Consider the following 16,620-nt stretch of genomic DNA (forward strand, 5'->3'; position numbering starts at 1 on the left):
ACATTTATTGCCATAATGTTTACTTTTCAAAAGTAGGTGTGACGTTAGCCAGCTGTAGTTTACTGGTATGATGTATAGAGATGGTAAAACATATGTTTATTTATAATAGTCAGAATTTCCAGTCATTTCCTAGCCAAGTATGGCAGTGAAATGCATACATTTCCATTTCCTCATTGTTTTTATTTAACAGTAAGTTTTCATAAGATTTTAGCACTTCGAGTAAATGGCAAGGGAACAAAGAATGAGGAGGGGTGAGGGTAGCAGAGAGAGAGGTATGTGAATGATTAAGAAATGAAAAAACAGTGCAGCTGAGACTAAGTAGGCATGAAGATGAAGTGAAAATCTTGCATGTGTCCCTCTTGTGAATTTCAGGTCAAAGCTTTCCTTATTAAAAATCCACCCAAGGAGGCATCAAGATGACCTTGGGCCAGAGACTGAGTCATCCTCGCAGGACAACATGCTCCACTTGCACAGGCCCTCAGGGACCAGAGCACAAGCCCCATTCGAGATCCAAGACTGTGGCCTGAGAACCTTTCCCATCCATGTGCATATAAGGATATCTACCAGCAAAGAGATGACCCAGCCTTCCCCCCTCTGTGGTTCCATCTGCTGTGCCATACACCTGCCCCTTTCTAAGTGCTACTGTGGAAATATGCTTGTCGGAGCCATGATGTGAAGAACATAGAGGAGAATCACAGACGCCACAAGGATGAGGAAATATGTAATCTTGGTGCACACTCCTTTTGAGTACCTACTCCATGTGTATGTCTCTGCTTTTGTTCAATGCTGAAGGAAATGGCCCTTCACCTAATGTACTCTTTCACCAAGAATTCAAGCAAGAAGGGTTGAATGGACCTTCTAACGTTGACCCAATTAGTCTTCAAGGGTTGTTTTTTTATTTTGTAAATTGGCAAATCATAGCTCCCAGTAAACATTTCTGGAAACATAAATAAATGCAGGAATGGCCTTCGTTGTCCCTGCTACTTAAGGTGGAGCAGCATAGAGTAGGAAAACACATCCATTTAGGAAGTGTAGCTGTAACATCGCATTCCCACTGCAATAAGCAATGCCAGGTTTTTATTCTCCCACCATTTTAGAGATGGCTTACAAACAAGACTCAGAGATGGAGGAGATTTCCAGAGGCTCAGAAACAGAATTTCCCAACTGTGGCCTGGTTTATAAGTTACTCTGGTTTATAAGTCACTGAAATGGCCTGATACACTGAAAAATCATTACTGCTATGTGTAAGCACTAAAGAAGATAAAAAAAGGAATTGCATTAGTCTTCAATTTTGAAGTTGGTTCTTCCAGTTCAAGTCCAGTGCCTGGCAGCCGAGACAGAAGAGAGGCAGGAGCTAAACTTGTACCATCTGGGCATGCCACAGATTCACGGACGGGTGTTTGCCCTGCACTGCCATCGAGGTAAGAACTGCTTGCACAGGTTGAGTTGGCTGGGTTGGGAGAAATGGTGGACTTGATTTACTGACTGTGTATACTGCAAAAACAAACTGAGGAGACTAAGGCTGACAGTTTGGTGAGTTCTTGGCCAGCCAGAATCATATGCCCTTGTCATATTTACTCAGCTCTTACTATGGAGATTGCACCAGAGGGTTAATAACGGTGCAAGGTGTTTTTAATTTTTTCTCTGAAGTAATAAACTCTAGGCATACTTATGGATTGGTGTGTTTGGATAGCAGATTTCAGGTGTAAGTACAAGAGAAATACCAGGAGGTTGATTTTTCACTGAAAAGGAACTTGTGAATTGTGATTGGTAACAGATGAAACTTACCACACTAGTTTTTAAGATCTCTCCTTGACTTCTATAGTTTCAGTATATCTATGAGTAAGTTTATTTTTGTTTATCCTTTTTGCAAATAGTTGTGCTTCTTGAATGGTACAGGTTCATGTCTTTCATCAGTTTTGTAAGTTTCTCAGCCACTATTAAAATACATCTTTCCTCTATTTTCTCTATTTTTAAAAATTTCAATCTATTTATGTGGCTATCTCATTTTTTTTTAATTTAAAAGCATACAAACTTCATGTGTTTCATATATACAGATTCAGGAACATAGTGATGCTTTCCACCCACACTCCCACTCCTCTTCCTCCTTCCTCTCCTATTCCCAATCTTATTTTTTACAAATATCTATTTTCAGTTAAATTTATACTCATTAATCCTACACTAAATAAAGAGTTCAACAAATAGTCTGAAGACAAAAAACAAACAAAAAAAACAAATACTGATCCTCAACAATTGGGACAAGGGCTATTAAAAATCATCACATCTTGAAGTGTCAATTTCACTCCTCTACATTACATTTTAGGTACTCTTTTAGTTACCACAGATTAGAGAGAACATATGGTATTTGTCTTTTTGGGACTGGCTTATTTCACTCAGTATAATAATTTCCAGTTGCATCCATTTTGTTGAGAAAGACAGGACTTCATTTTTTTCTTACTGCTGTATAATATTCTTTAGTGTATGTATACCATAATTCCTTTATCCAGTTTTCTGTTGATGGACATTCAGGTTGATTCCATATCTTAGCTATTGTGAATTGAGCTGCCATAAACATGGGGGTAGAGATCACTCTTTCATATGCTGATTTCTCTTGGTTAGGGTAAATTCCCAGGAGTGGGATAGCTGGGTCATATGGAAGGTCTAGTTTCAGATGTCTTTTGTCTAAAGATTTATTTATTTATTTGAAAGGCAGAGTTACAGAGAGGCAGAGGCAGAGGCAGAGAGAGAGGTCCTCCATCTGCTGGTTCACTCAGATGGCCACAACAGCTGGAGCTGTGCCAATCTGAAGCTAGGATCCAGGAGCTTCCTGTGGGTCTCCCACATGGGTGCAGGAGCCCAAGGACTTGGGCCATCTTCTGCAACTTTTCCAGGCCATAGCAGAGAGCTGGATTGGAAGCAGAGCAACCAGGACTTGAACTGGTACCCATATGGGATGCCAGCACTGCAGGTGGTGGCTTTACCTGCTACATCACAGCGCTGGCCACCTATATTCAGAATTATGAAGTATCTCCATACTTTCTTCCACAATGGCTGGACCAGTTTAATCCCACCAACAGTGGATTAGGGAACCTTTCCTGCCACGTCCTTGCCAACATTTGTCGTTTGTTGATTTCTGTATGAAAGCCATTCTAACTGGGGTGAGGTGAATCTCGTTGTGGTTTTGATTTGCATATCCCTGGTGGCTGGTGATCCTGATCATTTTTTCATGGTTCTGTTGGCCATTTGAATTTCCTCTCTTGAAAAATGCCTGTTCAAGTCCTTTGCTCATTTCTTAACTGGATTGTTTGTTTTGTTGTTGTGGAGATTCTTGAGCTCTTTATAGATTCTGGATATTAATGCTTTATCATTTGTGTGTTTTGTAAATATTTTCTCCCATTCTGTTGATTGCCTCTTCACTTTTCTGGGTGTTTCTTTTACAGTGCAGAAGCTTCTCAGCTTGATGTAATCCCATTTGTCAATTTTGGCTTTGATTGCCTGTGCCTCTGGGGTCTTTTCCAAGAACTCTTTGGCTATGCCAATGTCCTGCAGAGTTTCCCCAATGTTCTCTAATGATTTGATGGTATTGGGTCATAGATTTAGGCCTTTGATCCATTTTGAGTGGATTTTTGTGTAAGGTGTAAGGTAGGGGTCTTGCTTCATACTTCTGCTTGTGGAGATCCAGTTTTCCCAGCACCAATTCTTGAAGAGACTGTCCTTGCTCCAAGGATTGGTTTTAGCTCCTTTTTCAAAGATAAGTTGGTTGAGATGCATGGATTGATTTCTGGAGTTTCTATTCTATTCCAGTGATCTACACATCTGTTTTTCTGTCAGTCCTGTAGTATGTCTTGAAATCTGGTATTGTTATGCCTCCTGCTTAGTTTTTGTTGTATAAGATTGCTGTAGCTATTCAGGATCTCTTGTGTGTCCATATAAATTTTAACATAATTTTTCTATATCTGAAAAGAATATATTTTGATTTGAATTGCATTGAATCTGTAAATTGCTTTTGGTAGTATGACATTTTGATGATATTGATTCATCCAATCCATTAACATGGAAGATTTTCACATTTTTTTGTGTCTTCTATTTCTTTCTTTAATGTTTTATAATTTATATCATAGGGATCTTTGACATCTTTGGTTAATTTTATTCCAAAGTACTTATTTTTTTCTAACTATTATGAATGGTGTTGTTCTTAGAAGTTCTTTCTCAGCCATGGCATTGTCTGTGTATACAAAGGCTATTGATTTTTGTGTGTTAGTTTTATATCCTGCCACTTTACCAAACTCTTTTATGAGTTCTAATCGTCTCTCAATGGAGTCTTTTGGATCCCCTATATATAGAATCATGTCATTTGCAAATAGGGATAGTTTGACTTCCTCCTTTCCAATTTATATCCTTTTGATTTATTTTTCTTGCCTAATGGGTCTGACTAAACCTTCCTGGGCTTTATTGAATAGCAAGAGTGAGAGTGGGCATTCTTTCTGGTTCCAGATCTTAGTGGAATGCTTCAAACTTTTCCCCATTCAATAAGATGCTTGCTGTGGGTTGTCATACAGTGCCTTGATTGTGTTGAGGAATGTTCCTTCTATACCCAATTTGCTTAAGATTTTCATCATGAAAGGACCTTGTATTTTGTCACATGTTTTCTCTGCATCTATTGGAATAATCATGTGGTTTTTGTTCTTCAGTTTTTTAATGTGATGTATCACATTTATTGATTTGTGAATATTGAACCATCCTTGCATATGAAGGATAAATCCCACTTGGTCTAGGTGAATGATCTTTCTGATGTGTTTGTTGTTGGATTCGATTAGCAAGTATTTTGATGAGGATTTTTGTGTCTGTGTTCATCAGGGAAATTGGTCTGTAGTTCTCTTTCTCCTTTGTATCTTTTTTCTGGTTTAGGAATTAAGGTAATGTTGGCTTCATTAAAGGAGTTTGCGAAGATTCTTTCCCTTTCAATTATTTTTGAATAGCTTAAGAAGAATTGGAATTATTTCTTCTTTAAATGTCTGGTAGAATTCAGCAGTGAAACCATCCTGTCCTCGGCTTTTCTTTGTTGGGAGGGTCTTTATTACTGATTCAATCTCTGTCACAGTTATTGGTCTGTTTAGATTTTCTGTGTCTTCATGATTCAATTTAAGTAGGTAGTATGTGTCTAGGAATCTATCCATTTCTTCGAAGTTTCCCAATTTGTTGGCATACAGCTCTTTTTTCTTTTTTAAAAGATTTTATTTATTTGAGAGGGAGAGTTATAGACAGTGAGAGGGAGAGACACAGAGAAAGTTATTCCATCTACTGGTTCACTCTCCAAATGGCCATTAATGGCTGGTGCTAAGCCGATCTGAAGCCAGGAGCCAGGAGCTTTTTCCAGGTCTCCCACACCAGTGGAAGGGCCCAAGTGCTTGGGCCATCTACTGCTTTCCCAGGCCATAGCAGAAAGCTGGATCAGATGAGGATCAGTCAGGACTTGAACTGACGCACATATGGGATGCCAGCACCACAGGTGGAAGATTAACCTACTGCACCACAGTGTCATCCCAGCAAACAGCTCTTTATACTAATTCCTGATGATTCTTTTTATTTCTATGTATCTATTGTTATATTTCCTTTTTCATTTCTTATTTTATTGATTTGGGTCTTCTCCCTTTTTTTGGTTAGTTGGATGAATGATGCTATATCTCATTTTTGTCTCCATTTCACTTAATGTTTATATTTTTCATCTCTTCATCATAAGGTATGACTTTGAATAATTTATTTATATCAATCTTCCAGTTTACTAATTCCCTTTTTTTTCCTGTGACTTATCTTCTGTTAACCTGTCCATTTTATTTTAAAATTATATATATACATATTAAGATATTTTTAAATGTTAAAATAATATTCTTTTAAAATATTTGCAGGATTACAATGTCACAAAATAGTAGAGTTCCCATATACTCATTATCTAGCTCCCTCTAGTGGCAACCTATTAAATAACTTTACTTCATTGTTGAAGCCAGACAATACATTAGCTAGACTATAGATTTCACAACTTTTGCAAGTTCTCATAATTTTAATTGTGGGGGGCCAGCGCTGTGGCTCACTTAACCAAATGAGCTCACTTAATCCTCCGCCTGTGGCGCCAGCATCCCATATGGGTGCCGGGTTCTAGTCCCGGTTGCTCCTCTTCCAGTCCAGCTCTCTGCTGTGGCCCGGGAGTGCAGTGGAGGATGGCTCAAGTGCTTGGGCCCCTGCACCCACATGGGAGACCAGGCGGAAGCACCTGGCTCCTGGCTTTGGATTGACGCAGCGCCGGCCATGGCGGCCATTTGGGGAGCGAGCCAACGGAAGGAAGACTTTTCTCTCTGTCTCTCACTCTCACTGTCTGTAACTCTACCTGTCAAAATAAAAAAAAATTTTAATTGTGTATGTGATGACATTTTCTCACAACTACAAATTCATATAACCACCATCTCCATTAATGTACAAAACTGTCCCATCACCACAAAAGAGCTCCCTCTTGTGACCTCTTTAGAGTCACACCCTCCTTCCCCTTCCCTTACAAGCTCTGACTTGTTCTGCATCTCTAAAATTTTGTAGGTTTTTTTTTATTATTTTTGTCTTGATCAGCCCTTGTCCTGACTGTCGAGGAACAACTTAATACTTTATCCATTTTAGTATTTTTTTGTTCTATTTAATACTATTGGTTGAACTCTTTAATTAACATACAATTATTTTTAGGTGTTTAAATTTAACTGAAAAATGATCCCTGCTAAATATAAGAGTGGGAATAAGAGAGGGAGGAGATGTACCGTTTGGCACATGTTCAATCAGACTTGCCCCAAACGGTAGAGTTAGAAACGTGCCAGGGGATTCCAATTCAATCCCATCAAGGTGGCATATACCAACACTATCTCACTAGTCGAAGTGATCAGTATCAGTTCACAATTGATCATAATGATAGGACTAAGAGTCAAAGGGATCACATAAACAAGACTAGTGTCTGCTAATGCTAACTGATAGAATTAAAAAGGAGAGAACAATCCAACATGGGAAGCAGGATACACAGCAGACTCATAGAATGGCAGATGTCCTAAATAGCACTCCGGCCTCAGAATCAGCCCTTAAGGCATTTGGATCCAGCTAAAAAGCCCATGAAAGTATTTCAGGCATGGAAAGCCAAGACACTCTGGCAAAAAAAAAAAAAAAAAAAGAATTACCTAAATGAAAGATCTCTGTGAGTGAGATCCCGGTGGAAAGAACAGGTCATCAAAGAAGGAGGTACCTTTCTCTGAAGGGAGGAGAGAACTTCCACTTTGGCTATGACTTTGTCTAAGTAAGATTGGAATTGGCAAACTCAAAAGGCTTCCATTGCCTTGGCAACTTATAAAGAGCCTCGGTGATTAATGACGCCATAAACAAGAGTGTCAATTGTTAAATTGTCAATTGCAACAGGAGTCACTGTGCACTTACTCCTCATGTAGGATCTCTGTCCTTAATGTGTTGTACTATGTGAATTAATGGTATAACTAGTACTCAAACAATACTTTACACTTTGTGTTTCTGTGTGGGTGCAAACTGTTGAAATCTTTACTTAGTATATACTAAATTGATCTTCTGTATATAAAGATAATTGTAAATGAATCTTGATGTGAATGGGATGGGAGAGGGAGTGGGAGATGGGATGGTGGTGGGTGGGAGGGAGGTTATGGGGGGAAGAAGCCACTGTAATCCCAAAATTGTACTTTTTAAATTTATATTTATTAAATAAAAGTTTAAAAAAGTCTGACATAAAATTGTGTGCATATTTGTGAGGTACTATGTGATGTTTCATTACCTCTATGTATTGTGTAGTATCCAATCAGGGTAAATATATTTATCTTTTCAAGCATTTAACATTTGTTTGTAGTGAAACCATCCCAAATCCTATTTTCTAAGTTGTTTTAAACAGAGACATATACAGTATATTAACATTATTTATAGTCACCGTAATGTGCTATCTAGAACTTCTTACTCCTGTCTAGCTCTGACTTGGTACCTGTCAATGAACCTTTCCTCCACTCCTCCAACCCCACTTCTCTCTTTACCCTTTGGCAACTGCCATTGTATATCTATATCTACATCTACATCTACATCTACATCTACATCTACATCTACATCTATACCTATATTTTTAAGACATTTATTTATTTGAAAGGCATTTATTTATTTGCTGGTTCACTCCCCAAATGACTTCAACAGCCAGAGCTGGACCGATCTGAAGCCAAGAGCCAGGAGCTTCTTCTGCATCTTCCACATGGGTGCAGGGACCCAAGCAGTTGGGCCATCTTCTACTGCTTTCCCAGCCCATAGCAGAGAACTGAATCGGAAGTGGAGCACCCAGGACTTGAACCGGTGCCTATATGGGATGCTGACACAGTTGACTGGGGCTTTAACCCACTGTACCACAGCACTGGCCCTGCCATTGTATTTTTAACTTCTGTAAGATCACCTAGGATTTTGTTGGGGGATTTTTGCATCTATGTTCACAAGGATAGTGGCCTCCGCCTCCGGCTCTTTTTTTTTTTTTTTTTTTTTTTTTTTTTTTTTTTTTTGCTGTGTCCTTGTCTGGTTTTGATATCAAGGTAATGCTGGCCTCATGGAATGAATTTGAGAGAATTCCCTCCTCTCCAATTTTTTGAAATAATTTAAGAAGGATTGATGTCAAGTCATCTTTAAGAGGTTGGTAGAACTCATCAGTAAAGCCATCTGATTCTAGGCTTTTCTTTGATGAGAGATGTTTTATTACTGGTTCAATATCACTACTCATTGGTCTGTGTAGGAATTCTATTTCCTCATGATTTAATTTTGGCAAGGTATATATGTCCATGAATTTATATTCTCTAAGTTATTAAATTTATGGACATGTAATTATTCATAAAACCTCTAACAGTCCTTTATATTTCTGTGATATCAGTTGTAATGTCTCCAATTTTTATTTCTAATTCTATGTATTTGAATTTTTTCTGGTTAGTCTAGCTTGGGGTTGATCAATTCTGTTTACTTTTTCAAAGAACCAGCTCTTCTTTTTATTGATTTTTCTTTTGTATTTTTTGAGTCTCTATGTCATTGATTTGTGCTCTGAGTTTTATTACTTCTTCCTTTTTACCAGTTTTGGATTTGAATTGTTCTTGCTTTTCTGCTTTTTTTTTCCTTTTTTTTTTTTTTAAACACAGGCATTAACTACTACAAACTTCTCTCTTAATACTGCTTTTGGTGTATCCATAGGTTTTGTTATGTTGTATTTTCATTTTCATTCATTTAAAAAAATGTTAATGTTCTTCCTTGATTTCCATGTATTTGCTTACATTTCCATTTATTTGTGTAGTTTCCAAAGATTTTCTTGGTTGTTGATTTCTAGTTCTATTGCACTGTGGCTGAAAAGATCTCAATATGATTTCTATTCTTCTAAATTTATTGAGACTTGCTTTGTGACTTACCGTGTGATCTATCTTGGAGAAAGTTTCATATGCTATTAGAAGAATGTGTCTTCTACAGCTATTAGATGGAAAATTCTATAGATGTCTGTTAGATCCAGTTGATCTAAGGTACAAATTGTTATGTGTATGGGGCTAGGACTGGGGCGCAGTGGGTTAACGCCCTGGCCTGAAGCACCGGCATCCCATATGGGCACCGGTTCGAGACCCAGCTGCTCCAGTTCCCATCCATTGCTCTGCTGTAGCCTGGGAAAGCAGTGGAAGATGGCCCAAGTCCTTACCCCTGCACCCATGTGAGAGACCCTGAAGAGGCTCCTGGCTTCGGATCGGTTGCGTCAATTGGGGAGTGAACCATCGGATGGAAGACCTCTCTCTCTCTCTCTGTAACTCTGACTTTCAAATAAAAATAAATAAATAAATAAAGTCTTTAAAAACATTGTTATGTGTAAAAATGGTTTATTTTCATTGCTGGGCAGAGTTACACTGCTTAGATGTACCAGAGGTTGTTTAATCATTCACCCATTAAGGGACATTTAGGTTGTTTCTAGCTTTTGACCATTATAAATAACTGTGAACATTCATGTTCAGTTTCTTATGTGACAAAAGTTTTCACTTCTGTAGAATATTTTGCCAAGAGTATGACTGATGGGCTGTTTGGCAATTGTACATTTAAGTTTTAATGAAGCTCCAGATTGATTTGCAGATTTGGATTTACCATCTTACATTCCCCAAAATAGTGTATGACTGATGTAGGATCTGTCTGCATCCTTGCAGACATTTAGTATTATCAGTGTGTGTGTTTATTTGAACCATTCTGTTAGATATGCTGCGGTATCTCATAGTGGTCTTGATTTTCACTCCCCTAAAGGTTAGTGATGTTGAGCATCTGGTCACATATTTATGTGCCACCCACTTATATTATTTTGAGAAGTGTCTACTTGAGTCTTTGGCTATTTTCTAACCAGGTTGTTTTCTTGCTGTTCAGTTTAGAGAGTTCTTTATATATTGTCAACCCAAGCCCATTGTCAGAATCATGATTTGCAAGTGTCTTCCCCTCTACTGAGTTTTAGTTTTCCTTGCTGTATTTTTCATTTATAAAAGTTCTGGTTAGTTCTGTTTTCAAAATCTGTCTGATCTTTTTACAGAGACCCTTGTACTTTTTTAAAAAAAGTCTTCAGCTGCTTTTAAAAATTGCTTGTATTCAAGAATTATAATGTTTATAGTTACAATTCTGCCTTCTGTTGTCTTTGCTGGCCCTCTTTCATAGCAGGTGACTCTCTTCACAGTTCCCCCGTGTGTTTAATAATTTTAGATTGTGAACTTGCCTTCATTGGAACTTCATCTTTAGAAATCCCTGTGGACAGCATGTAAAGGGGATGCCCTTCAAGAGAGGTTTTGCATTCGCTTTTGTAGGGTCCTCTGGCAGCATCAGCAGCTGAGCACCACACTGAATACGATCATCTCAGCTTAAACCTTCTTAGCCTATGCATGGCATGAATGGGGGCACCAGATGTTTCTATACCATAAATCTTCACAGAATATATTTTTAAGCTCCTACCTGAAGCTAATGGATGTTTTTGTTTGTTTGTTTTTAAAGATTTATTTATTTTTATTTGAAAGTCAGAGTTACACAAAGAGAGGAGAGGCAGAGAGAGAGAGAGAGAGAGAGAGAGAGATCTTCCATCGGATGGTTCACTCCCCAATTGGCCACAGCTGCCGGAGCTGCACCAATCCTAGCCAGGAGCCAGGAGCTTCTTCCGGGTCTCCCACCTGGGTGCAGGGGCCCAAGGACTTGGGCCATCTTCTGCTGCTATCCCAGGCCATAGAATTGGAAGAGGAGCAGCCAGGACTAGAACTGGCGCCCATATGGGATGCTGGTGCTTCAGGCCAGGGCATTAACCCGCTGTGCCACAGCACTGTCCCCTTGTTTGTTTTTAATTCTATACTCTTTATTCTGATTTCATGTTGTGGTTGCAGTTCAACTTCCTGTCTCCTTAGGGCCTAAGAGAACATTTCCTGTTCCCACACAGGATTAGTATCCAAACCCCTTCCCACAGCAACTGAACTTCATCTCTCATGTTGACTCACTGGTTTTCATTTCCCTCATTATTCTTGCTGCCTGGGTTATTTTTTTTTCCTTGACTTTACTGTGAGCTCATCTTTTTGTTTAAAAATAGCATATTTCAAAATATTTGTCATATTTTATCCAGTGTGCCTTGTATTTAGTAGAAAGTTTCCAAATTATTTTGATGAATATTTTTCCCAATAATTGTTCATAACAAAGCTTGCTAAACCATACATGGACTCTTTTAGTTAAACAATGTTGATATATGATGGAGAGACAAGGCACTACATAACCTTGGAAATACACATGCTTCGAGTGGCTCAAATATCTTATCTTCTAAGAAGCATTACTTTAAAACCCCCAGCTTGAGTTACCTACTACCCCTTGCTGTAGTTAATTTCCTCAAAGTACTCATATGCTTTTATTTTTAAAAATACTTACAATGTGTTTATTGCATGCCTCTTCTCCTCTGGAATGTAAGTTCCCTGAGCTGGAGCGTCAAATAGCAGCAAAAGGATAAAGAATGCATTTAACCAGCTAGGGAGTCACTGAGGATGTTAGTGGGATGTGGACACATTAAGTGAAATATCAGTGGCCAGAGATGTGTGAACTAAAAGTGATTTCAACCAAGAAAATAAAAATTTAATAAAATGTATATTTGAAGGGAGAATAAACCTTTAGGAAATAAAAAACAGTGGTTGTCTTTATAGAGTCTAGAAAAAAATGGTTGAGGGCCAGAATTTGGCTGTGTTTCTCCAGCTCTGGCCAAGGTTAAAGAGATCCAGTCTAGGGCATACAGTACAAAGATTATTCCTTGTACTTCCCTGTGGCTTGAATGAAAATACCTTTGGGAGCATCTCTCTGATTTGATTTCACAGATCAACAGCAGGCAACCAGCCAATTAAAAGTTTGCTTGTCCAGGTGTTCTGCATGGCAGTTGTGAGCATTTTGATTTCTGAGAAGGACTACCCCCACCTTGTAATTAGTGAGCTGGCATTTCCGGCTTATGTATAAGTTTCCTGTGAACTCTGAGAGGATCAGCTCTGATCAGCTTTGATTAGCCCTGGTGCAACAACAGGTTCAGAGTATGTTAAGCATAGGATCAGATCATGAAGCTTAGGTAACAAACTAGCCTCTAAGGCCTGTTCTTTATCAAGCTCTTCCCTGGATTGGCCACATCAAATGACCTAGGAAGCTTTTAAAATGTTGATTCCTAGCTCCCACTCCAGCTCCTCTAAGTCAGAATGGGGAGGGGGCTGGGATAGGGAGTCTGTGCTTTTCACAAGCTCTTACGATGATCCTTATGCAGGGGACTTGGGAAACACTGCCCAGGATCATTTTCTTTTTCATCCCTCTTTAACTGGAATGTGCATCTTGTTTTCCCCTCTGCTGCAAAATAATGACTCTGATTGCAGAAGACATAATTGAGTTTAATGCAATCTCCAGTACTGTAGGCTTAATCACCCCATGGGTAATTGCATTCTGAAATAAGAGCTTGTTAGTGCAAATAAATCTCTGCAGTATTAGAACTTTGTCATCCTTTGGAGCAAGGAAGAAGGTCAGGTTCAGTTCTGGTGTCCTTTCACTCACCCTCCCACACCTTCTCTTCCCATTTGCTGCCTCTTTCCTTTACCCATCCAGGCTGCAGAATGTATGTTCTCAAGGTGCCAAGTGGCTCTGTTTGACACCAGCTACCCCTGAGTGCAGTATCAGTTGGCCCTGGAACACTCACTCCCTAGGATCCTAGGACCCTAGACTTCCATCTAGGACCTGCTGCCTCTTCCAGCCACTCCTTCTGCAGGCCTATCTGTGTTCCTCTAGGAAGGTGGCAAAGGAACCAGCTTTCTATGTAGGCCTGGGGTGTTATGGTTCAGGAGTCCTGTTATTTTGATGATGGTGGGATTTTTTTAAAAGAATTTTTATTTATATGAAAGGCAGAGTTGCAGAGAGGCAGAGGAGAGAGGGAGAGAAATCTTCCATCCGCTGGTTCACTCCCTAAATGGCCTCAGTGGCTGGAGCTGGGCCAATCCGAAGCCAGGAGCCAGGAGCTTCTTCTGGGTTTCCCACATGGGTGCAGGGGTCCAAAAAGTTGGGCCATCTTCTACTGCTTTCCCAGGCCATAGCAGAGAGCTGGATTGGAAGTAGAGCAGTCAAGACTTGAACCGGTGCCCTTATGGGATGCTGGCACTGCAGGCGGTGGCTTTACCTGCTACACCACAGTGCCAGCACAGTGCTGGGGTTTTGATATCTTATTTTCTGCTTACCATTACTCAGCTGGTATAGAGAAAAGGAATTGGCAGCGAGAGGAGGGACTGAACAAGCAATTGAATATGACTTTTACACAAGAGCCTGAGTTGATGGTCTTTTCTGAATGGCTGTTTCAGATATTATTTTTCTCCAAATTAAATTGCTTCCTGTAATTCACATACTGATAGGCTTTTGTTCTGTTTTGAAATAAACCAAGTGGAAAGGCTTGAAGAGAAACATAGTTCCCAAGCATATGCCACAGGTCACTCCTCCCTAGGAACCAGAGCTAGGATTAGAAAGTATAAATTCCCATCCCTCTAATTGTCATTTAAATTTCACACACACGGGTATTAACAACCCTTAGGTTGCAAAGAGTCTAATTCCATTCATTCAGTTCTTTAGTCTAATTGGATAAACATTCGTTAGTTGTCCAATTTACGCAAGCATGCTTGAGGATGACAACTGCAGAGTCTGCATGAGTGAGGGCTCTCTTGAGAGTGCATCTATTCAGTGCCCATCAAGGTCAACTCTAGGAACCTTACATGGGAGTTTCCATCTCCCAAAGTCATACAGACATGTTTACTAGGTCAGGAGTCAGTATGTGTTGTTGGCATCTTGCAGGACTTAACAGAGCTACCTCTATGCTTTGGGATGGATCAGAAACAAGTATTTCCTTTCCTTACCTCCAGTAAAGCCAGGGAGGCCATAATGCAGTGAGGTGTAAGAGCATGGTATGATTTCCCCAGAGAGAGGCTTGCACTGTCATTGAGTGAGGGCCATGTGCATCTTAGAATAGCTTTCACCTGTCAAGTATATGTTTTTTAAATGCTTGCTTATTTGTTTTCATGTAATTGAAGGTCAGGGTCAGGGGTGGCTGGGATACAGATCTTCTGTCTATGAGCTCACTTTCCAAATACATGCAACACCCAGGACTGAGCCAGGCCAAAGCCAGCAAACTGGAACTCCATCTGGGTCTCCCTGTGGATAGCAAGGGCCTAAACACTTGTGCCATCATCTGCTGATTCCCAGGATGTATTAGCAGGAAGCTGGATCAGAAGTGAAGGAGCCAGGACTCTGACTGACATGGGATGAGGGCGGAGAGCAGCAGCTTCAGCTCACAGCACCACAGTGCCTACCCCTCTACCTCTCTATCAGGTATTTTTGACCAGACACTTACATGCCTAGAAAGATTGCCTTGCATAACGGTAGCAACAGATTTATCAAACTTTTTTTGTTGAACTACTTTTTCAATGTGGACCCAACATCTTCCTATGGATGTATTCAATGACACCAACTGCTTTATATTTCCAGAAGAAATAGAAGAGTTTAAACAGCTCACTAAGTGGAGTATATAATATACTTACATAAGGGTTAGGGCTATTTTTTCCTTTTTCTCTTAACTCCAGAACTGTCATAAATAAATACCCAATGCCCTATCACTTGGTATCATGTTAGATGAATTACAAATACCTGTATCTATTTAAAAATAGCCTCAGACTTCTAACTTGTCTCAGTCTGGCAGGCATATGAAGCAAGAGTTCCTATAAAGATCTCACAAATGCAATGACCGCATTGCAATAAATGTAAGAGTTATACTTAAAATTATGGTAACTGAGCAACCAGGATATCTGTCATAGTCCAGGTGCTTACTGGTAGGTGCAGGTCAGATGTAACTTGAACATCTAAACATCAGATGCTGAGACCTGGTGGTATTGAGCTAGGAGGATGAAATGTTCTGGGTACATCAAAACAGTCTCCTTGGAGAGAACAAGCTTCACATTGGATGGTGCATAATTAGCATATGTTTTGGTGAAGTGCCAAACAAAAGCTGTTTCAAACAAGAAGCAAGTGTGGAGGAAGATTAAGAGATGGGCATCCAGGGTATTAAACTAAGCATTACAGGAGGACAAGGGACTGGAGTATAGGGTACTTGCTACATCGCCTCTTAGGAGGAGAGCCTCTTATGTTTGAAAGCATAATTTCATAATCTGCCTGGAGTAGTGGGGAGAGTTAGGTGAAGGGCTTGTAAGCAGGTTCATGTCCAGATAATAGCAGTAGGTTTTGGAACTTCCTGGTTCACTGCAGGACTTCTGCTTTGCTGCTTTTGGTGACCCTTCTCTCCCTTTCCTGTCCACACCCTCAGTGCTCCTGGGCTCAGCCATCCTAAATGTCTATCAACATTGTGGGTTGGAATATGAGAGCCTGTTTGGAGTTCTGTGTGTCTCCATATGACCAATGGGGGAGCTCAGACCATATGTAGGGGAGTCAGAGGATTGTGTGTGGAAGAGAGAATGATTCACATTGGAGAGAAAGAGGCCAGTGTTGTGGTGTAGTGGGTGAAGCTGCCACCTGCAGTGCCAGCATCCCATATGGGCACTGGTTGTGTCCCAGCTGCTCCACTTCTGATCCAGCTCTCTGCTGTGGCCTGGGAAAACAGTGGAAGATGGCCCAAGTCCTTGGGCCCCTGCACCCAGGTGGGAGACCTGGAAGAAGCTCCTGGCTCCTGGCTTTGGGTCAACCCAGCTCCAGCCTTTACAGTCATTTGGGGAGTGAACCAGCAGATGAAAGACCTTTCTCTCTCTCTCTGTCTCTCTCTCTCTCTGTAACTTTACCTCTTAATTAAATAAATAAATAAATAAATCTTTTAAAAAAAATAAACTATGTAAAGCTTTTTTGAAATGTTCCAATGAATAGTAAGATACAAAATATTTTTTGTGCGTGTTTCTGTTGAGGTTTTGACATCTCTAACAAAGTAAATAGATAAAAGTCTACTTTTTTTTTTTTTTTTTTACAGGAAGAGTTAGTGAGATAGAGACAGAGAGAAAGGTTTTCCTTTTTCCGTTGGTT

At 39.8% G+C, this 16,620-nt stretch overlaps 1 protein-coding gene across 4 annotated transcripts in view; it reads left to right on the top strand.

The window, feature by feature from the left end:
* Positions 1–16,620, top strand: part of PDP1 (pyruvate dehydrogenase phosphatase catalytic subunit 1) — a 159,037-nt gene that overhangs the window by 77,577 nt on the left and 64,840 nt on the right. For all 4 annotated transcript variants that reach the window (XR_011389231.1, XR_011389233.1, XR_011389232.1 and 1 more), the window contains one exon: positions 373–1,421. The gene's annotated coding sequence lies outside the window, so the exon portion shown is untranslated. The remainder of the gene's footprint in view (positions 1–372; positions 1,422–16,620) is intronic.

Source organism: Oryctolagus cuniculus, chromosome 6 (genome assembly GCF_964237555.1).
Source record: "Oryctolagus cuniculus chromosome 6, mOryCun1.1, whole genome shotgun sequence".
Classification (NCBI taxonomy): Eukaryota; Metazoa; Chordata; class Mammalia; order Lagomorpha; family Leporidae; genus Oryctolagus; species Oryctolagus cuniculus.